Source organism: Oratosquilla oratoria, unplaced genomic scaffold (genome assembly GCF_046742065.1).
Source record: "Oratosquilla oratoria isolate Oo_2021 unplaced genomic scaffold, ASM4674206v1 SCAFFOLD66, whole genome shotgun sequence".
NCBI lineage: Eukaryota > Metazoa > Arthropoda > Malacostraca > Stomatopoda > Squillidae > Oratosquilla > Oratosquilla oratoria.
In genome coordinates, this window is record NW_027467730.1 from 982501 (window position 1) to 1006113 (window position 23613).

The window sequence follows — 23613 nt, forward strand, 5'->3', positions numbered from 1 at the left end:
TCTTGTCCGTACTTAACGGAATTTTTATGCTCCTTTATTCTCGTGGTTAAGTCTCTTCCTGTTTGGCCCCAGTATACTTCATCACAGTCTTTCAGGGAAGTTTGTACACACCGGGGCTGTTTTCTACGTTGGTGCGTCGGTGTACATTCACTTCTTTCATGAATAAACTGTTTGGGTAATTAAAAATTAGTTTGACATCATCATTGGGCAAAAGTTTGAAAGCTGCATTAATGGAATCACTATATGGTGATAACAAGTTATTATTGCTCCATTTGAATTTATCATCAAGGTTGGATGTTTTATAAAAATTGTGTTTTGCTTTCCTCAGGGCTTTGGACAAAAACCACCCTGGGTATCCTAGCTTTGAAAGTTGTGATTGAATTAATGTTAATTCTGCATCTAGATGTCGTGGGCTGCATATCCTGTATGCTCTAAGAAACAGGCCCGACGCTACACTACATTTGATATTATCCGGGTGATGACTAAAGAAATGTAGGTAGCTGCCGGTGTGTGTGGGCTTCCTGTACACTGAAAAGGACAATTGGTCGTCCGGACCTCTCATGACCAAAGTGTCAAGAAATGGGATTTTTCCTTCTTCCCATTCTACTTTGAAACTTAAATTACTTGCTAGGTTGTTTAATTCTATGAAGAAGTCATTAAAAGAACCCCATTTTTCATCCCATATAGTAAAAATATCATCTACATATTTGTACCAAAACATCTCCGCTGGTTTAATTTTTGGAAACAAGGTACATTCAAACCACTCCATGTAGATGTTGGCAAGCACTGGAGAGATGTTGGAGCCCATGCTGCATCCGTTTTTCTGTCTAAAGAATGAGTCTTTCAAAGAAAAAAAAACATTAGTATTAATACACAGACGTGTCAAACTGATTATTTTTGAAACTGAGATAGGAAGTCGCCGATCCTCCTGGGGGCGCCCCGCCGATCCTCCTGGGGGCGCCCCGCCGATCCTCCTGGGGGCGCCCCGCCGATCCTCCTGGGGGCGCCCCGCCGTTCCTCCTGGGGGCGCCCCACCGCTCCTCTTGGGGGCGCCCCGCCGCTCCTCCTGGGGGCGCCCCGCCGCTCCTCCTGGGGGCGCCCCGCCGATCCTCCTGGGGGCGCCCCACTGTTCCTCCTGGGGGCGCCCCGCCGCTCCTCCTGGAGGCGCCCCGCCGCTCCTCCTGCTGGGGGCGTCCCGCCGATCCTCCTCCTGGGGGCGCCCCGCCGATCCTCCTGCTGGGGGCGCCCCGCCGATCCTCCTCCTGGGGGCGCCCCGCCGATCCTGCTGCTGGGGGCGTCCCGCCGATCCTGCTGCTGGGGGCGCCCCGCCGATCCTCCTGCTGGGGGCGCCCCGCCGATCCTCCTACTGGGGGCGCCCCGCCGATCCTCCTGCTGGGGGCGCCCCGCCGCTCCTCCTGCTGGGGGCGCCCCGCCGATCCTCCTGCTGGGGGCGCCCCGCCGATCCTCCTGCTGGGGGCGCCCCGCCGATCCTCCTGCTGGGGGCGCCCCGCCGATCCTCCTGCTGGGGGCGCCCCGCCGATCCTCCTGCTGGGGGCGCCCCGCCGATCCTGCTGCTGGGGGCGCCCCGCCGATCCTGCTGCTGGGGGCGCCCCGCCGATCCTGCTGCTGGGGGCGCCCCGCCGATCCTCCTGCTGGGGGCGCCCCGCCGATCCTGCTGCTGGGGGCACCCAGCCGATCCTCCTGCTGGGGGCGCCCCGCCGATCCTGCTGCTGGGGGCGCCCCGCCGATCCTCCTGCTGGGGGCGCCCCGCCGATCCTCCTGCTGGGGGCGCCCCGCCGATCCTGCTGCTGGGGGCGCCCCGCCGATCCTGCTGCTGGGGGCGCCCCGCCGATCCTGCTGCTGGGGGCGCCCCGCCGATCCTGCTGCTGGGGGCGCCCCGCCGATCCTGCTGCTGGGGCGCCCCGCCGATCCTGCTGCTGGGGGCGCCCCGCCGATCCTGCTGCTGGGGGCGCCCCGCCGATCCTCCTGCTGGGGGCGCCCCGCCGATCCTCCTGCTGGGGGCTCTCCGCCGATCCTGCTGCTGGGGGCGCCCCGCCGTTCCTCCTGGGGGCGCCCCGCCGATCCTCCTGGGGGCGCCCCGCCGATCCTGCTGGGGCTCCCCGCCGATCCTATGGAAGCCCTGCGGCTCCTCAGGGAGCCCCCGTGGCTCTTCTGGGGGCCCCCGTGGTTCCTTTGGGGGCCCCAGGTTGAGAACCACTGGCCCACACAAATTAGCCATCCTTATTTCCTCCCCTCCCTCTCAGATTACCTAACTTCAATGTGGCGCGTATGTGTATATGTATATGTGTATGTGTGTGTAATGTGTACATATGTTTTTGGACATGTGTGTGTGTGTGTATATGTGTATGCACATGTGTATGTGTACATGTCTGTTTGGACATGTGTGTTTTTACGTGTCCGTTTACGTGTGTACCTGTGCATGTGTTTTACGTGTGTTTGTCTGTACATGTGTGTGTGTACATGTGTGTATATATATGTGTGTGTATGTGTACATGTGTGTTAGTCTACATATGTATGCACATGTGTGTGTGGACATGTGTATGTATATACATGTGTGTCTGTGTACATGTATGTGTGTGTACTTGTGTGCGTGTTCATGTGTGTGTGTACATATGTGCATGTATATGTGTGTGTATACATATGTGTGTACATGTGTGTGTACGCATATGTGTTTGTGTGCGTACATATGTGTGTATATATATTTGTGTGTGTACATACAAAAGTACATGGGTGTGTTTGTGTGTACATTTATGTTTCTGTATATGTGTGTTTGTGTACCAATGTGTGTACATTTGTGTATATATGTGTATGTGTGTATATGTGTGTTTGTGTATATGTTTATTTTTGTACGTGTTCTTGTGTACGTCTGTAAATATATGTCTGTGTGTGTGTATGTGTGTGTGTATTTACCTAATTGTATTTACCTAGTTGTATTTTACGGGAAGGGGAGCTATCCTCGTGGTGTCCCGTCTTTATATCTCATTTCATCTAAATTATTTTTGAATTCATATATTGTTTTTGCACACACTACTTTCTCATCTAACTTGTTCCAAATATCTATTACTCTGTGAGGAAATCTATTCTTTTTCAGATATCTTCTATAGCTGTCTTTCTTTCCGTGTCCTCTTGTATTTCTTTCATCCCATTTTAATGTGTGTGTGTGTGTGTTTGTGTGTGTGTGTGTGTGTTTGTGTCTGTTTGAGTGTGTGTATGTGTATGTGTGTGTGTATGTCAGTATGTATGTATGTGTATATGTGTGCCTGTGTCTGTCTCTGTGTGTCTATACGTGTGCGTATGTGTGTGTGTGTGTTTGTGTGTGTGTGTGTGCGTGTGTGTGTGTGTGTGTGATTCATTGTGTGTGTGTGTGTATGTGTGTGTTATAATACGTGTGTATGTAAGTATGTACGTGTGTGTATATGTGTGTGTGTTTTAATACGTGTGTATGTCAGTATATATGTGTATATGTGTGTGTCTGTGTCTGTACGTGTGCGTATGTGTGTGTGTGTGTGCGTGTGTGTGTGTGTGTGTGTGCGCGTGTGTGTGTGTGTGTGATTCATTGTATGTGTGTGTTATAATACGTGTGTATGTAAGTATGTACGTGTGTGTATATGTGTGTGTCAGTCTGTGTCTGTGTACTTGTACGTCTACGTATGTGTGTGTGTTTGTGTGTGTGTATGTGTGTGTGTGTGTATGTGTGTGTGTTTGTGTGTGTATGTGTATGTTTTTATACATGTGTATGTCAGTATGTATGTCTGTGTCTGTGTCTGTGTGTCTGTTCGTGTACATATGAGTATGTGTTTGTGTGTGTGCGTGCGTGTGTGTGTGTGTGTGCGTGTGTCGGTGTGTGTGTGTGTGTCTATTTTGTGTTCGTATATGTATTTTTGTATGCATATGTGTTTCTGCATTAGTATATTTGTGTGTTTTTTATGTTTCCTTGTGTATGCATGTTTGTATTTGATTGTATATGTGTGCATACATGTATATGTATGTGTGTGTATTTTCTTGTGTACATGTGTAAATGTATGTGTGTGTGTTTGTGTGTGTGCGTGTGCCCGCGCGCGTGCGCGTGTGTGTTTGCGCGCGTGTGTGTGTGTGTACGTGTGTGTGTGTGTGTGTGTGTGAGCTATGGTGAGCTATGCTCGTGGTGTGTGTATGTGTGTGTGTGTGTATTCACCTCGGATCTGCTGCAGTCTCTGTCGAGACAGCCAGACACCACCCTACGGCAGTGAGCTCAGAGCTCCTTATTAGCCGATCTCTGGGTAGGTCTGAGACCACTCACACACCACACACCGGGACAGCAAGGTCACAACTCCTTGACTAACGTCCCGTACCTACTCGCTGCTAGGTGAACAGGGGCTACACGTGAAAGAAGACCCAACTTATCTCCGCCCGACCAGGGAATCGAACCCCGGTTCTGTGTGTGTGTGTGTGTGTGTGTGTATGTCTGTATGTGTGTGTGTGTGTGTGTGTATGTCTGTATGTGTGTGTGTGTGTGTATTTTAATACGTGTGTATCTCAGTATGTATTTGTGTGTATGTGTGTGTGTCTGTGTCTGTGTGCACGTGTGCGTATGTGTGTGTATGTTTGTTTGTGTGTGTGTGTGTGCGTGTTTGATTGTGTGTGTATGTGTGTGTGTGTTTTAATGCGTGTGTATGTCAGTATGTACGTTTGTGTATATGTGTGTGTCTGTGTCTGTGTGCCTGTACGTGTACGTATGTTTTTGTGTGTGTATGTGTGTGTGTGTGCGTATGTGTGTGCGTGTGTGTGTGTGTATGTGAGTGTGTGTGTGTGTGTGTTTTTATGCGTGTGTATGTCAGTATGTGTGTGTGTGTCTGTCTGTACGTGTACGTTTGTGTGCGTGTGTGTGTGTGTGTGTATGTATGTGTGTGTACCTGTGTGTGTGTTTATATATCTCTATACGTCTGTGTATATGTTGTGGGAGTTGTTTAGCTTAACTGGGTACAAAGGGAATAAAGATTGAGTTAGATTCATGGCAGGTCATGAATGAATGAAAAGTAATGATCCATTTTAACATTCTTGTAAGTTTTGACTAATTCATTACATACAGCACTGTATGGGGCAGAAACATGGAACATAAGAGACGAAGAGAGGAGTTTGAATGAATTTGAGATGAGGTGTCTGAAAAGTATGATGGGGGCTACTAGGCTAGATAGAGTGAGAAATGAGGAGGTGAGGAGGAGAACAGGGGTGGAAAAGGAGCTGGGAGATAGGGTTGATGAAAGAATATTAGGATGGTTTGGACACATGGAAAGAATGAGTGAAGAAAGACTAGTAAAAGAGGTATGGAAGGCAGATGTGGGGGGAGTGAACATGAGGGGACGTCCTAGGATGAGATGGATGGATGGGGTGAAGGGGGCTTTGGGGAAGAGGGGAATGTCTGTTGAGGAAGGACGGGAGAGGACAGAAGACAGGGGTGAATGGAGAATGGTTGTATATGGATGATGTTGTGATAGCATGAGGTGGAATGGGCGGGTGGATGGGGGTGAGGTAGTATGTGTGAGCAAAATTTGACGCAGCCAGAAGGGATTTCTCCCCGTCCTCTCATTTTATGCAAGGGGGGACGGAGAGGGGGGGGTCGCCGATTTAATGAAGCGGCCTTGCTGTGGATGTGCTGTGTCTTGCGACACTGCCTCTGACCCAGGGCAGTGGACAAGGTGCAGGGATGACCCGTCATTCAGGAGGTGCTAAGATAAGAGGGAGGGTGGAGGGGTGTGGAGTGTATTCAGGGATGGAATGGGTGGGAATGATTTTATGCCTTTTTCTTTTTGGCTACCTCCCTTGTAAGGGGGAAAAGCCTTGGTATATGTATGTATGTATGTATTATCACCATTATCATTATCACCATCATTATAATTATTATCATCACCATTATCATCATCATAATCATCATTATCATTATCATCATCATCATCATCATCATTATCATCATTATCATTATTATCATTATCATCATAATTATCATAATTATCATTATCATCATCATCATCATCATTATCATTATCATTATCATCACCACTATCATCACCACCATTACCACTATCATCACCACCATTATCAAAACCATTATCACCATTATCATCATTATCATCATTATCATCAATTAATCACTTGTCCCGGGAGGGAGGGAGGGTTCCCTTGCACCAAGCAAGGGTTCATTTGTGCTTCGAATCTGCTGGATGGATGGATGGATGGATGGAGGGGAATGAATCCCTTATTCGTTGTTGTTGTCGGACGACACCAGCACGTTCGACGGGTTCATCGACGTCGGGTGAACAGCGAACCAGTGCAACGTCCCTGAGAGAGAGCAAGAGAGAAAAGAGAGGGGGAAAGAGAGAGAGAGAGAGGAAGAGGATGAGAAGGAAAAAAGGCAAGTCAAGGAGGAGAAAGTATTATAGGAACTCATTTTACCTCCTGAAGTTGCATCTGTGACGTCACTAAATATGTCATACGATATGACGTCATCATTCGTCCCTCCGTTCGCAACAAGACGTCACAAATTGACGTCGTCATTGGAGAAGGAGGGAGCGGGTGCCTACCTATCGGGGTTCTTTCCATGGCCTCCATCCGGAGAAGTGTCATTGTCTGGTCAGTGTCGTGGTCATACTGAGCTCGCTCGCCTTCCGGGTTGTACAGGTACGACGTAGGACACCTCAGGACAAGGCCATGTGACGTCATGTCGCGCGGTCGTGAAAACCTTTCACATAATATACTAAAATGGGCATAATTCACCCATGACATTGGGTAGTTTTAATAAGAAAATATAAAAACCTAATTTTCTATGAAGAATGAAATATCAAGCATTATTTTTTTCAGTCTAGCATAACTTTTAGTTGTCTAACATATTCCCGTGTGACGTCATGTCGCGCGGTCGTGGAAACCTTTCACATAATATACTAAAATGGGCATAATTCACCCATGACATTGGGTAGTTTTAATAAGAATATAGAAAAACCTATTTTTTTTTATGAAGAATAAGATATTAAGCATGATTTTTTCAGTCTAGCATAACTTTTAGATGTCTAACATATTCCCGTGTGACGTCATGTCGCGCGGTCGTGAAAACATTTCACATGATATACTAAAATGGCCATAATTCGCCCATGACATTGGGCTATTTTAATGAAAAATATTATAAAAATCTAATTTATTATGAAGAATAAAGAATTAAGCATGGTCTTTGCCAGTCTAGCATAGTTTTTAGTTGTGTTCTAACATATTCCCGTGTGACGTCATGTCGCGCGATCGTGAAAACATTTCACATAATATACTAAAATTGGTATAATTCAACCATGACATTGGGCTATTTCAATGAAAAAAAATATAATGAAAAATTAAAGATTAAGCATTATTCTATCTAGTCTAGCTTAATTTTTAGTTGTCTAACATATTCCCGTGTGATGTCAACTTGCGCGGTCGTGAAAACATTCACATAATATACTAAAATGAGTATAATTTACCCATGTCATTGGGTTATTTTAATGAAAAAATATAAAAACCTAATTTGTTATGAAAAACAAAAAATTAAGCATGATTTTTGCCAGTATAGCATAATTTTTAGTTGTTGTCTAACGTATTCCCGTATGACGTCATGTCGCGCGGTCATGAAAACATTTCACATAATATACTAAAATGGGCACATTTCACCCAAGACATTGGGCTATTTTAATGAAGAAATATCATAAAAATCTAATCTACTATGAAGGATAAAAGATTAAGCATAATTTTTGCCAGTCTAGCATAATTTCAAGTTGTCTATCATATTCCCGTGTGACGTCATGTCGCGCGGTCGTGAAAACATTTAACATAATATACTAAAATTGGCATAATTCACCCATGGCATTGGGGTATTCTAATGAAAAAATATTATAAAAACGTAATCTATCATGAAGAATAAAAGATTAAGCATGATTTTTGCCAGTCTAGTATAATTTTTAGTTCTTGCCTAATTTATTTCCGTTTGACGTCATGTCGCGCGGTCGTGAAAACATTTCACATAATATACTTAAATGGGCATAATTCACCCGTGACTATGGGTTATTCTAATAAAAACATATTATAAAAACCTAAGTTTTAATAACGAATAAAAAATAAGCATGATTTTTTTCCAGTTTAGCATAATTTTTAGTTGTCTTATATATTCCCGTGTGACGTCGTGTCGAGCAGTGGTGAAAACATTTCTCATAATTGTCCTAGATAATTCACCCATTACATTGGGCTATTTTAATGAGAAAATATTATAGGAAGATTTTTTTTTAGGAAAAGAAAAATTAAGCGTTATTTTTGCTAGTCTAGCATGACTTTTAAGTTGTCAAACATATTCTCGCTTGAGAATTTATTACTTTTTTACCGTACTCTGATCGTATCGAGTAATGTATTTTTTCATTTTTTTATTTATTTACTTATTTATTTATTTATTTTTGCTCAAAACAGTCTAGGCGATATTACGTTATTTTATGCTATATTCAGGTTTACTTTGGTAAAGCGAAGAGTTACTTTGGATAGGGCAGACAAACAATGCATGAATTCAAATCTAAATACGACAATTTAAAAACAAGGACATAATTATTTGGAACTACACATGAATTTAAGACTAAGTATGTAATTGGAGATTAGGAGACGGTACCCCACGAATGTTGTTCCTTTCCTGTACACTACAATTAGGTAAATATGATTAGGTAAGCGCACACACGGCTTCCATCCTTTCAGTCTCATCTCCTCTGTAGTAGTAGTAGTAGCGGTGGTGATGGACGGGCAAGTGGCAAGAGTATGATACACTACTTCCTTCTGGGGTTCTTCCTTCTTCTCAGTTGTTAATACTCTGTACCTCTTGGTTCTCACTTTCAAAGAAAGGAGAGAGGGAGGGAGGGAGTGGGAAGAGAAGGGGGAGGGGAGGGGGTAGGGAAGGGAGGGAGAGAGAAACGGGGTGGGGGGAGTGTGAGGAGGAGGAGGAGGAGGAGAAGGCGAATGAAGTGGTGGTGAAGGTGAGGGAAGTGGGGGAGAAGAGAAGCGGGGTGAGGGAGGAAAAAGGGGGAGGAGGGGGCGGGGGAGAAGTGAAAGGAAGTGGGGGAGAGAAGGGGAAGGAAAGGGAGTGGGAGAAGGTAAAGGAAATAGGGGAGAAGCGGACGGAGGTGGGGGAAAGAGAAATGGGGTGAGGGAGGGGGAGGGGGATGGGGAAGGGGGGAGAAAGTAGGGGAGAAGAGGAAGGAGGAGGAAAGGTAGAAGAAAAAAAGAAATGGCGGAGAAGAAGGAAGGAAGGAAGGAAGGAAGGAAGGAAGGGTGTGTGGAGGAAGAGGAAGGTGTGTGGGGAGGACAAGGAAGGAAGAAGATGGGAGAGAGAGTAAAGGTGGTGGGGGAGAGGGTCAAGGGGGTGGTAGGGGAGAGGATGATAGGATGCTGCTGCTGCTGCTGCTGCTGCTGCTGCTGCTGCTGCTGCTGCTGCTGCAGGGAGGAAAGAAGTCAGGCTGGCCAGGCAGTTGTTGTGTCAAGCTTGGGGAGAGAGATGACTGACTACCAAGTGATGATGATGATTATTGGCCATTAAGGGTTGTAGCTTCTCCTGTGGGCCTCACGAGACGACTCAAAGAGGAGGAGGAGGAGACAATTTCGTCTTTTGCCCGTCACATGCATGCTTAAGGATATGTTACATCACATGACAGCTCAAGTGTGTGTGTGTGTGTGTGTGTGTGTGTGTGTGTGTGTGTGTGTGTGTGTGTGTGTGTGTGTGTGTGTGTGTGTGTGTGTGTGTGTGTGTGTGTGTGTGTGTGTGTGTGTGTGTGTGTGTGTGTGTGTGTGTGTGTGTGTGTGTGTGTGTGTGTGTGTGTGTGTGTGTGTGTGTGTGTGTGTGTGTGTGTGTGCGTGTGTGTGTGTGTTTGATTGAATACGACAGCATTCTGGAAGTTGTTAATTTTCTTTCTATGTTTCTAATTATACTCTTCCCTTGGATTGGGTGGGCATAAACCAATTCCTTATCATTCTCAATTTTATTACACGACGTTTCATCTCTGATAAGACATCTTCTGGTATTTCTGTTTTTAAAGACACAATAAATATTTATGATACTACAAATTTGAATTACATTAATGGTTGGACATATACAAGATTATATCTAGAAATCAAAGCTTAGAATTACAATTAAGTTTAACATATTAAAATTACATTTTAAATTTAACAAAAAATAATTACCACATGCCTTATAGGTGAAATGTTTAAATGGTCATTAGCAGATTTACAGTGGTGAGAGCAAAACCTTCCCTTATTGCGGGAGAGGTGAAATGCCTCCACATTACACTAACATTACATAAATATGATATCATGGCTCCACGGAGGGAGAGGGAGGGGGGGAAAGGGGAAGAACAGATAGAAATAACGGAAGGAAGAGAGAGAGAGAGAGATAGGCTGCCGGGCTTCCGGCGCGCAGGTATTTCCTACGTCGTCAGATACGGGGAGGGAGAGGTAGAGCCCAATCATGTCGCCCAGACGACGGCGGGAAGGGGTGTGTATGTATGTGTTGGTTAAGGCAAAAACTTAAATCTAATGACTTAAATCTACAAAACTTAAACCTATTTTTTTTTTTCTTAAATCTAAGTTTTGTATATTGATGTGTGCCTATGCTCGCTTTTTATTATTCATGAAAAAGGGGGGGAGGTAGTTACGTCTAGATAAAGGGGGGGTTACATTTCCGATAAAAAAAAGGGGGGGGATACTTCCCTCGGTCATGATTCTACTCCTACGTATATATTGTGTATTGTGGAGTGGGTAGATCACCTCTTTGTGTTCTTTCGAAGCTGAGCGGCAATCTAGCGTGTTCCACATGTAGTGGGAGTGAACGTGTAGTTTCAGTGTTGATTTGTATGAGCTTCTCCCATATACGGGAGGCACGCTCGTGTAGGTAAATGTTGAATGTCAGCTTCCTCGTGTAGTGCTTGTGCAGTTTTTATGTCTGGGTAGTACGTGCTTGTAATGAACTTTAGTGTTTTCTTTTGAACCGCTTGCACATGCCTGTCTTTGGTAATGTGTGTAACGGTATTATCGGGTACGTAAGTGTGCTCCGTACAATATGTGCGAGATACAGCAGGGTTTTCTTGTACTTGACAGAGAGGTTTTTGAATCTCTGCAGCAGCCGTTGTAGGCCGAGAGATGCAAGCACCTTCCTGTCGCGCACATGGGCCGCCCCACCATTGGTGGTAATCGTCCAGCCAAGTATCTTGCCCTTATCATCTGCGTAATTGCGCGGAGCCCCGTCAATGACGGCGGGTGCACGCCTACGTCCCTGTGTGGGGATGAGTTTAAATTTGTCTGTGTTTGTTCGTATTTTGTGTTTCCGCTCGTATGCATTTACTTGCTCGACTGCTTTCGCAGCCGTTAACGCAAGCTTACGCTCCGAGCGGCCAGGATATGTTATAATCTGTGTGATGTCATCTGCGTATATTATGTTCTGACATTGTGGGTGTGGTGAAGGGAGGTCTTCTAAATAAATGTTGTAGAGTGTTGGGCTTAATACGCTTCCCTGCGGTACTCCACAGAGTGGAGCGAAGTATGGCCCATAGTGGTTTTGTATACGTATGCAAGCAGTTCTACCTATGCACCAATAAAATTCGACCTTTACATGCGTCAACCCAATCAACACATGTAACGGTGCCGCATGTACAACCTCCTTTTGTACAACGCACCAATCAACACATAAAACGTCACTCCTAAGCTCCACCCCTTACACGTGACGTCATCAGGCCAACGACCTAGCCACGCCCACCGGAAACCGCAAATGACGTCACCAGGGTCACATTGACCCACTAACCACAATCTATCTATGCACCAATCAAATTCGACCTTTACATACGTTAAACCAATCAACACATCCAACGGTGACGCATGTACAACCTCTTTTATACAACGCACCAATCAACACATAAAACGTCACTCCTAAGCTCCACCCCTTACACGTGACGTCATCATGCCAACGACCTAGCCACGCCCACAGAAAACCACAAATGACGTCATCGTGGTCAATGACCGACGCAGCAGCAGCACTGATTGTGGCAAATTTGTCTAAAAGACATCTACTACTATGCACCAATCAAGTTCGACCCTTACATAGGTCAAACCAATCAACACATCCAACGGTGACGCAGGTACCTCTTTTATACAACGCACCAATCAACACAGAGAAAACGTCACTCCTAAGCTCCACCCCTTACTTACGTGACGTCATCAGGCCAACGACCTAGTCACGCCCACCGGAAACCGCATATGACGTCACCAGGGTCACATTGACCCACTAACATCTAATAATAATAATAACTAACCTCCATCTATCTATGCACCAAATTCCACGTTTACATGCGTCAAACCTATCAACACATCCAACGGTGCCCAACCTCTTTTATACAACAAACCAAAATCGACGGCATTTTGCCTGGTGTGAAGATGGAAATCGACGGCATTTTTGCCTAGTGTGTACATGAAAATCGACGGTAATTTTACTTAGTGTGTTGATGGAAATCGACGGCATTTTTGCCTGGTGTGAAGGAGGAAAACGACGGTAATTTTGCCTAGTGTGAAGATGAAAATCTACGGCCTTTTGCCCTGTGTGAAGGAGAAAATCAACGTCATTTTTGCCTAGTGTGAAGATAATGATCGACGGTATTTTTGCCTAGTGTGTAGATGGAAATCGACGGTATTTTTGCCCTGTGTGAAGGAGGAAATCGACGGTATTTTTGCCCTGTGTGAAGATGGAAATCGACGGTATTTTTGCCTAGTTTGAAGATGGAAACCGACGGTGTTTTTGCCTAGTTTAAGACGACGTGAAACGGAAATCAAGATGTCATGATATCAGGGAGCGAAATTTTCAGGGGCCGTATACACAAAACTTTTTTGTTAGCCTTAACAATCTCTGCTAGCTAACAGAAAACCACTAAAAGTTATACACCAATGCTTAACTAACAACTGTTAGCTAGCAAACAGTTGTTTGTCAAGTACCGCTAAACAGCGCTGAAGTTAGCAGCTTATGAACATGTAAATGGACGTATTATCAAAAATTGCACACATAAAACAGTGTTATTAATGCAGTTGTTCAGAATTTATTAATAAAGTATCATGATAGCACATAGATATCGTATGTATGGGTTTTTAGAAGTACTTATTAACCAACGACAGATATTTTTGGACGAAGGCGCATTGTACAAGCGGCCGTGCCACAGACAAATCTTCCGACAGAAGACTCAACAATAATTTCAGAGGACATAGACATGGCAGAAGAAACACAGAAAAAGAAAAGGAAGCCAAACTGGTCACAAGAGGAAACACTCCTCTTGATCAACGTGATTATGGAGAAAAAATAATAATAAATGGGCGATTCAAGCCAAGTTTAAACCACAAGGATAAGAGGGAGGCATGACAAAGCACGTTGATGCTATGGTATTGTTTTCTGTTTACATATAAATGTTCATCGACACTTGGAGCCCCAATTCTAATGTTTGTGCCATCTATGGTACCCACAACACCGGGAAACCTACAGTTTTCCATGAACTCTGCTTGTTTTACTTGCACTTCTTGGCGAGTCAATAGGAATTTTACAAACTGAGTTACAATATCTGGTTCTGATAGTGCATCAATTGTTTGAGTAATGACACGGCTGATTGATCCTTGCGAGGTCCCAAATTCGTCACTGCTGCATTTTACCTGTGGCTAAATATCATAGGGTAATTGCCACCTTCGTCTCAGGACTCAGTGGTCGATTCCGTTCTGTTCGGGATTGAAGTTTGTCCCTCACTAAATCAGCCATTTTTATTATACCAGCACGGTTCATTCTGAAGCGTTTGATGAGTTCGTCGTCATTGTACTCGTTAAATATGTCCCGTCGCTGTCGATAAACTCGCAGTCATCTTTTTAGTTGTTGTTGCTCCGCCATCTTCTCTACTAACAGGAACTTGATAAGAGCTTAATAGTCCTCCTCAGCACTTTTATCTTAACAGTACTTTTAAGGCCCTAACAAGTTTTCTGTATCACTGTTAGTGCTTAACAGCTAAATGTTAGCCTTAACAGGAATTTGTTACCCTTAACAGCTATTTGTTAGTGCTAACAAGTTTTGTGTATACGGCCCCAGGTCAGCACGTGGCCTTACGTAACACTGAACGAAACATTCTGAGAAAGCCGTGTAAAGAAAAATGTTTTAAGAAGAAAAGACAATGAATTTTGACAATTGTGTTCTTATTAAAAACTGAGCGAAACATTCTGAGAAAATCATTAAATACATGACAATTGTGTGGAACGAAACATTCTGAGAATTTTTTTAAATACGTGGAAAGAAAGATGTTTTAAAGATATAGAGAATATGATGGATTTTGATGCGACGTGACGTCATAACGTCGGCATCAGAGCGCGGGAAGATTTTTCGGTCCTTGTGTATGGTCATCGCGCGTAGGCAACTTTTTCCTTGGCTTTTGGCGATGAAGACATATTTCTGTATTTTGAGGACCAAAAACTCGATGGAGATAATCAGGAAACTTGATATATGTATATATAAATATATATATATATATATATATATATATATATATATATGTATATATATATATGTATATATATATATATATATATATATATATATATATATATAAATGGCGTTTTCTATCGACGTCACGAAAATAATGACAGCAATGGAGCGCGGTGCATTGTGGGATTGATGACGTCTTTCCCAATGTGAGAATCTAAAAATTAGTGTTTTTCTTTTTCTTTTTGTCATCTATGCATGAGCACAGTTGTATGATTAAGCAGTTGTTACACATAAATTATATTTCTGACAACAACATATTTCCACCAAAATGTAAATATTTCTTGTCCAAACTCACCCTTTTTGGTGCATTCCGTGTAGTGCAAAGTATCTACATTAAATACAATGTCTTCATTTCATTCCTTCTTCCTTAAAGAACCTAATATTACAAATCATTCGACAAAAGTAATTATAAAGATATCAAATATTAAGATGATAAAATATTAATCATCAAAATTCGCAAATACAATAGCAAATGTACTCCTCCATTTGAATAACGACAATATGACTTCCGTTGCAGACATCTAGACGTCTCCAGGGACATATTCAACAGCATATGACGGAGAGATAATTTGTTGTTTGGAGATTTGAAAAATTAAATTTTGTAACCATATATCAAAATCCCACGAATCAAAATGTCATAGTCAATACTATCCCTTTGTTCATAATCCCACACATAATATTCCAGGATGTTGATAGTATTAACTATATGTTAAAGTATAATTTCATTTGATAAATTTATTAATGAATATAGGCCTAGGTTAATTGGCGTGGGATTTTTACCAATGGGATTATGACCTTATGGGACTCTGTCATGGATTCGACACAGGCAAGGTCATCATATCAAGACAACAGGTCAGGACTCGCAGTAATGGATTTAAACTGGACAAATTTAGATTAAGTTGTTTAAAGAAACGGTTAGACAACTTTATGCACGGGGATTACAGGTGGTAATGGACATGGAACTGCCTAGTGTAGGCCACATGGTCTCTTGCAATCTCCTTCGTCCTTATGTTCTTATCCCACTGGGCGCCGACGACCGTTGAAAGCTCGTTCGAGTCAAAAACGACTTCGGTTACAAAATTAAAATTTTCAAATATTCAAATGATATTTCCGTTACATCTAGCAAAGATGAAGGATGAACTAAGAGATTGTGTAAACCTAGATATGGATGTTAGACATACTGTTGAATTGTCCTTAGGGATGTCTAGGTTTCTGTAATAAGCAAAGTCATCATTCTAGTTATATTCAAATGTTGGAGGTTGGAGGTAGGATGATGTCGGAGGAAAAATAGCCCAGTGTGATTGATAACCCTCATGGAGGCTAGCCAGTCGGCCATATTGGATTTGCAAGTCTGCACCTAGATGCTACGCAAGTTTGACGACAATTATTAAAAGATCAAACTATTTGTAATGAAAATTCCCTTGACGATAAGAAATATAAAATAATAAAAATAATAATATATATATTGGGATCCGGCGAATTCACCGACAACAATTCATCGACACGCTCAATTCATCGATATACACAATTCATCGAAAAATAGAAATATTCTAATTTGAAATATATATCTAGGTTGTGTTTTCATCCTTGATTTAGTATACTTTTATTTTTGATAATTAAATAATTACTTCCATAACCCTTATTTAGGATGAAGAATTTCTTTTCGTAGTATTCATCAAGAATAGAAATTCTTTAATGACAGAACTATTGAAAATGACAAACTTAGAACTATAAATCGGTTTACTTAAAATTATAAAGCTAGGTTATGGGCTATTGCTCGCAAATAACACTAGGCAACAAAATTAAACTTTTTTTTTCTGTTACAGACACGTGATCTACTGATTCCTACTAAATTAATGATGCTGATTTCATATCTGATGTCTAAATTTCACTATCACGTCCATATTTTCTGTAACTGACAACCCCTATTTTTCATTTTTTCCATTCGCTCAGTAGTCCAAAGTACTTTTCTAAGTGAAGTTTTATTTAGGTATACTTAAATAATTATGGGTTTCCTCTTTTCTTCTGACTAAGACAGACAGTGGATTTCCCCTGACGGAGTTACCACCCCGGCACCCAACCATCCACCCACAGTGTATTGGCATTTAGTTGTTATGGCAAAAAGGCCTGTTCTCAAGTGAAACTTTGGCGTTTCCTCTTTATTTGTCGTTTATAGGATGACAAACTCTCCTTCTGCAGGAACCAACAGTAATCTCCCATCATATTTGGATTAAAATTACCTTGATATCTGCTTTCCATAACGAAGATCTGATGGTGGAAGTGTTCACCATGCTCGTCGCTTACAGCACCAAGGTTGGCCGGGAAGAAGTCAAAATGAGAATGTAAAAAATGTATTTTCAAAGATATTCTGCATCACATTTGTTCATAAGATTTCAGCATGTTCTCTGTTAGTTCACAATAGTTTCCAGCTTTATGGTTTCCAAGAAAATTTCTGAGAACGGCATAACTTTTCTTTTACCATCTACCTAAGCTACTAAAATGCCATTGCACGGTGCACAACAAATATGTGGTGCCCAGTCCTTGTCTTGGTCTCCTAATTTACAGTCAAAATGGTACTTATAGGCAAGTTTAAGCTTTGTTGTTATGTTTCTACGTTGTTGCTTCAGTGTATATCGTCCACAGACATAGCAGAAGTTGTTCGGGTGATTTACACAAACTCGACTTTGATGCCATTTGAAGTACCATACAATATCTGAAAAAAATTGAATGCAAAATAAGATAGAAATACGCTTTGGTACAAAATAAATGCTACAAAAATACAACAACTATCCCAGCCTAATTACTTGCTTAACAGCAGTTTCAATAAACGTCCTACTTGCCTGTAAGATAGCGATAACTAGGAGTAAATTTTATTTTACAAATTCGTTAGATGTGGATGGGAAGAGTAGGATAAGTGATTTGCTTCTTACGGAAAATCTAAATATAATTTGCATATTACACAAAATCTAGACGCGACAGAGCAAATTCAATTATAGATATGAATTTACCATATCAAAATCACATCGAAACACTTATTTGCTCTTCTGTAACAAAATCTTTGTTGCCCAGTGTAATTGGTAAGCGAAACTGTGAGTCCTACTTAGGGTCTGCACATCAGCGACGTGTCGATTTCAAAACGGAAGAAGAAAAAGAATCCAGACAGGAAGGACACCGCGAGATGAGACACAAGTGGGCAAGACAGACAAGCGATGGAAGTCTGGGTGTCAATCACGCTGATTTCACTCAGGGGCCATGATTTCAAAATTGGTCACACCAGAACAAAAGTAGAAGTACGGAGAATGTATTTTAGTATTAGATGTGTGAATTTGTGGAATGAATTGCCAGCGGAACTTGTCAACTGCAGTGATATCGATGTGTTTAAACGAGGTCTCGCAGTTTATCTCGGTGATATATTATTTGATTATACTGCATAAGGCAGTACCAATCGACACCTTCACACAGTTCCATACAATGTTGCTGCTTATGATACACTATCCAGCCAGTAGCAATTAATACATAAATGTCATGTGTAGAATTATGGGCTGGCGTATCAGCAGAGTACGGCTTCCTTGACTACATTATAAGTGGTGTGTGGATGGGAAGCCCATCAGGTAAGAGAACCAGGCAAGAGCAAAGTGAAAATTGATTTGAGATTGAGAGTTGTATGGAGCACTAATGTGCAGATGCCTATGTGCTCGACTACTCGTCAGTATGACTTGAGCGGTGTGAGTGGAAAGTTATGCCGGCGGTCGCTTTGGATACGTTATAAATAATGTTTGTGCGTTTAGTGTGATGATTTACATTAAGTTGTGCTTTTTTTTTTAGCGCCAATGAACTAACAGTGTGCTGTGCAGTCTGAGATTGTGAGTGCGGTTGTAGTAACCACCACCTGCTTGTAATCAACATTGGCTGTTGTTACGTTGTACACTGGATCCGAAAGGTAAGTTAGGCAGGTACATAGTTTATGGACGGCGATTTATTATTTAATTATATTTTCATATTGAAGTTATTTATTAAATATTGGTTGTCCCATGCTTTATCAAACTTACTCTCAAATTTTATAACTGATTTTGAGTCTGTGACATACTTAGGTAGTGCATTCCATTTGTTTGGTGCTACAAAATGAGTTCTTCCTTTTATCCAGTTTTGGTCTTTACTATTTTCATAGGATGTCCATTTTCCCATAGTTCCAAAATGTCATGGCATACGTCCTCATCGTAGACTCCTGTCAGGATATTAAGTGATTCAATTGTATCGCCTCGTGCACGTGTACCTACATGCTAGGTGTGGGTTTCCTCAGTCTCCTCACAGTTTCTGTTTTGGGGGCCGAGTAGCGCCACATAGAGAAACTTAAAAATTTTCTTCATCCAAAGAGACAAAGGAAAGGTTCTTCTGATAAGTCGTACAAGTCTATTAGCTTTATTTATCTTTTCTGCAAGATGATTTGAGAACTGGAGTTTACTATCGATTATTACCCCTATGTCCTTCTCTGTACTTATTTTTGTCATCTTTTCATTCATGTTATATCCATAGTTTCTTCCACTGCAATTTCCAGTGCGCATGAATTTACACTTTTTTTTTTATCAAGCAGCAATGTCCTTCAGGGTTTTAATTCACCAGTAAATTTTTGTATTCTCTGCATACAATTGTATTTCACTTCCATCTCTTAAAACTTCTGGTAAATCATTTATTTAAAGGACGAACAATAATAGTCCCATCACATATCCCTGAGTGACACTACTTTCCACATCATGCCATTCTGATTTATAGATTATGTCCACTGCAGCATTCTCAGCTGTCCAATACCCTTATTAATTGAAGAACTGTAGATCACTCTGGTAAGAATCCAAATTACCTGTTACTAAATAGTTTATTTGATTTCATGCATTTTTTAACTTTCTCTCTGACTAGTGATTCCATTAGTTTATGCACAATTATACTTGTGAGACTTATTGGTCTGTAGTTTGTCGGGTCACAACTGCTTCCTTGTTTAAATATGGCAGTTTATTTGCAATTTTCCAGTCCATCAGTAATTGTACAGTATTGTACAGTAAGACTTTTCAAATACTATTTTAAGAGGTTCTCCCAGTTGCTCTCCTCCTTCCTTCATTATCCTAGGATATATTCCGTCCAGTCCAGATGATTTCTTTTTCATGGCATTTTTCATGTTCTGTAATGAGAACTCCATATTTGACATTTCAGGCACATGTTTAAATGAAAGATTTAGCACATCTCCGTCTGGTTCCTCTGTGAATACTTTGTTGAACTGATTAGCCAGTATGTCTGCCTTTTCCATCTTAGTTTTGTTCATACTACTATCACTATTCATGTGTAGTTCTGGTATACCAATTCTTTTTGTTAACTTTTCTTGTACATATTTCCAAAATTATTTGGATTTTCTTTTGCCTTTCAATTAGCTGTTCTCTATTTTTTTCTGTTTTCTTGTTTCATTCCTCACCTGGTTGTACACCTGTATTCTTTCTCAACCTGTTGAAATTCCTGACAAGTTGTATTTACACAGGTTTTTAGTTGTATTAGTCGTGACCAAGGCGTTTTTTCTTATTTTTGACCAAAGCATCCTATTCATTAGTAGTTCCTTCATCTGGGATTTGTTCTTTTTCTCTGACAAAATGTGTCTTTAACTACTTTAATTGGCACACATTTGTTTATAGTATCTGTAAGTTTAATTCTAAAAAAAAAAAAAGTCAACATTTCCTCAATATTTGGTTTACCCAAGTATTGCTCCCATTTGGTGTCCAACTTTTATTTCTCAACTCATTAAAGTCTGTTCTCTTGTACAAGAATATTTTCTTTGTATTGCATGTGAAAGTAATGGTAGCATGATCACTTCATCCTAGGGAACTTTCTACTTCTATTTCCTCTACCATTTCTTCTTCCCTACTAAATATTAAGTCTGACACCCTCTTACCTCTCCTCTGTGGCTTGTGATTTATTACATATGATGATAGCAAATACAGTGTTTAGGAAGAAAGTCAAGTATAAGTACACATGGGAGAGGGTGGTGGATGGAAGGGTGGTAGATAGAGCATTAATGGACTATAGTGGTAACCAGGAGTATAGTAGGAAGAGTTAAGGGTGCCGGTTTAGTATGTGGCCTACCTTTTTGAAACTGGTTTCGTATGTATTTACCTAGTTGTATGTGGTTGGTCTACCCCATTTGAATATGTCCTACCTCAGGACAAATTTAAAACAATACTTTAAAAAAATATTCATTTGAACCTAACCTCTCCTAACCTAACTTGTAGAGCTGGGTGCATTCCTTGGTGCATTGAATAGGTAGGCCACATACTGTACCAGAGAAAAAATGTTGTAGGCCACATCCAAAAGGTAGGCCACATACTAAACCAGCACCAAGTTAAGGATATACATATTCAAAGGGGAGAGAGTAGGGGAATATCAGATAATTTTTTGGTGGAAGGTAAGTTGAGAGTGGAGGATAGATGGAGAAAAAGGAAAAAGACAGAAGGTAGGGAGGTGTTTAAAGTGAACTGCTTAAATGAGAAAGAAAGGGAGAAGGAGTACAAGAAGAAACTGAGAGAGGAGTGGGAGGGAGTGAAGGATAGAGTAGAACTAGGAGTGGAGGAGGAAGTTGCAAGGTGTGCAAAGATGGTGTGTGGAAAAAGGAGGATGGGAGAAATAGAAGGAAGGGTAGTGAGTGGTGGGATGAGGAAACAAAGAAGGTTGTAGAAGAGAAGAAGCGAGCTTTCACAGATTGGTTACAAATATGACGAGAGAATCATATGAGAGGTACAAAGAAATGAGAAGACAAGTAAAGCATAAGATAAAGGAGGCAAAGAGGAGAGCAGATGTGAAATGAGGTAAGAGTACAACAGAAAAATTTGAAAGTAATAAAAAGATGTTTTGCAAAGAAATTAAGACAGGAAGAGAAGGGAAATCAAATAGAGAGGAAGAGGTAAAATGTGCAGATGGAGAGATGATACTGGAAGGGAAGGCAATAAGAGGAAGATGGGTAGAGTATTTTAGAGAGTTGCTAAAGGTAAAGGAGGGAAAGGTGGATGCCGTGGTAAGCGCTAAGAAAATGACAGTGGTGAATGAAGAAAATGGAGGAGAAATAAGGAAAGAGGAGGTGAAGGCAGTTGTTAATATGACGAGAGCAGGTAAGGCACCTGGGATACAAGGGTGTCATGGAGAATGTCTAAAACAAAAAGGAGGTACAGTGATGGTGGACTGGGTGTTGACATTATTTAATGCTTGTTTAAGAGAGGGTAGAGTAGAGTGCTGGAGGATTGGAGGAGTGCCTGTATAGTTCCACTTTACAAGGGAGAAAGGGGACAAGTGTGAGTGTAGTAGTTTCAGAGGGATCAGTTTGTTAAGTGTAGTTGGGAAGGCTTATGGGAGGATCTTGATTGAGAGGATTAGGAAAGGAAGAGAGAGAGAGTAATTGGTGAGGAACAGTGTGGGTTTAGGACAGGTAGGGGTTGAGTGGATCAGATTTTTGTAGTAAGAGAGATGTGAGAAAGCTTTAGGATAAGGTAAGGATGTTTTTTTTGGGGGGGCTTATATGGATTTGGGAAAGGCTTATGACAAGGTAAACAGGAAGGCACTGTGGGAAATATTGCAGATACATGAGATAGGAGAAAAGCTTTTAAGAGCAGTCAAGAGTTTTTACGAGAGTAGCAGAACTTGTGTTAGAATCGGAAATAGGTCGGTGAGTGAGTGGTTTGAGGTTAAGGTGGGACTTTGTCAGGTATGTGTTCTGTCACCTTGGCTGTTCAATTTATACATGGATAGGGTGATGGTGTGAGAGGTAAATGCAAAGGTAGTGGGCTGGGGATTGGAGGTGGTTAAAGAAAATGGAGGAAAGTGGGAAGTAAGCCAGTTGTTGTTTGTTGATGGCACTGCAATTGTAGCAGGATCATAGGAGGGATTGAGGAAGTTAGTGACAGAGTTTGGGAAGGTGTGCAAAAGAAGGAAGTTAAAGATAAATGTGGGTAAATATAAGGTACAGTAATGAGATGTACAAGGGGAGAAATTGGCAGAAGACTAGAGGTGAGTATTAAGGGAGAGAGAATGGAGGAAGTGGATAGTTTTAGGCACTTGGGTGTGAATGTGGCAGGAAAGGGAGCAATGGAGGTGGAGATAGTATGTAGATTGAGAGAAGGAAGTAAATTCCTTGGGGGATTAAAAAATGTGATGAGAAATAGACATTTTGGAATGGATGCTGAGAGGAGATTGTATGAAGGAATGATTGTGCCAACAGCACTGTATGGGGCAGAAACATGGAACATAAGAGTAGTCTGAATGTGTTTGAGATGAGGTCTAGAAGTATGATAGGGTTACTAGGCTGGATAGAGTGAGAAACGAGGTTCGGAGGAGAACGGGGGTGGAAAGGGAGTTGGGAAGTAGGGTTGATGTAGGAGTATTGGGATGGTTTGGACACATGGAAAGAATGAGTGAAGAAAGATTAGTAAAAGAAGAGTGGAAGGAGTGAACATAAGAGAGCAACCAATGATGAGATGGATGGATGGGGTAAAAGGGGGCATTGGGAAAGAGGGGAATGTCTGTTGAGGAAGGATGGGAGAAGACAGATGGCAGGGGTAAGTGGAGAATAGTTGTATTAACCTAATTGTAGTTTGCAATTGTACATGGATGAGGCTGTGATGCATGGAAGGGAGTGGGTAGGGGATGGGTGTGGGTGAGGAAGTATGTGCAAATGATATTTTGATGCAGCCCAAAGGGATGTCTCCCCATCTTCTCTTTTTCTGCATGAGGGGACAGAGACGGGGGTTGCTAATTAAATGAAGCGGCCTTGCTGTGGAGGTGCTTTGTCTTGCTGCATTGTTTTTGACCCAGGGCAGTAAGCGTGATGCAGAGATGACCCATCATCCAGGAGGAACCAAGAAAAGAGCAAGGGAGGGGTGGTGAATGGAAGTGAAGTATGTGGGGATGAAATGGATGGGAGTGGATTTATACCTTTGACTTTGGCCCAACTCCCTTGTGAGGGGGGAAAAGCCCCTGATATATGTATGTATTTTGTG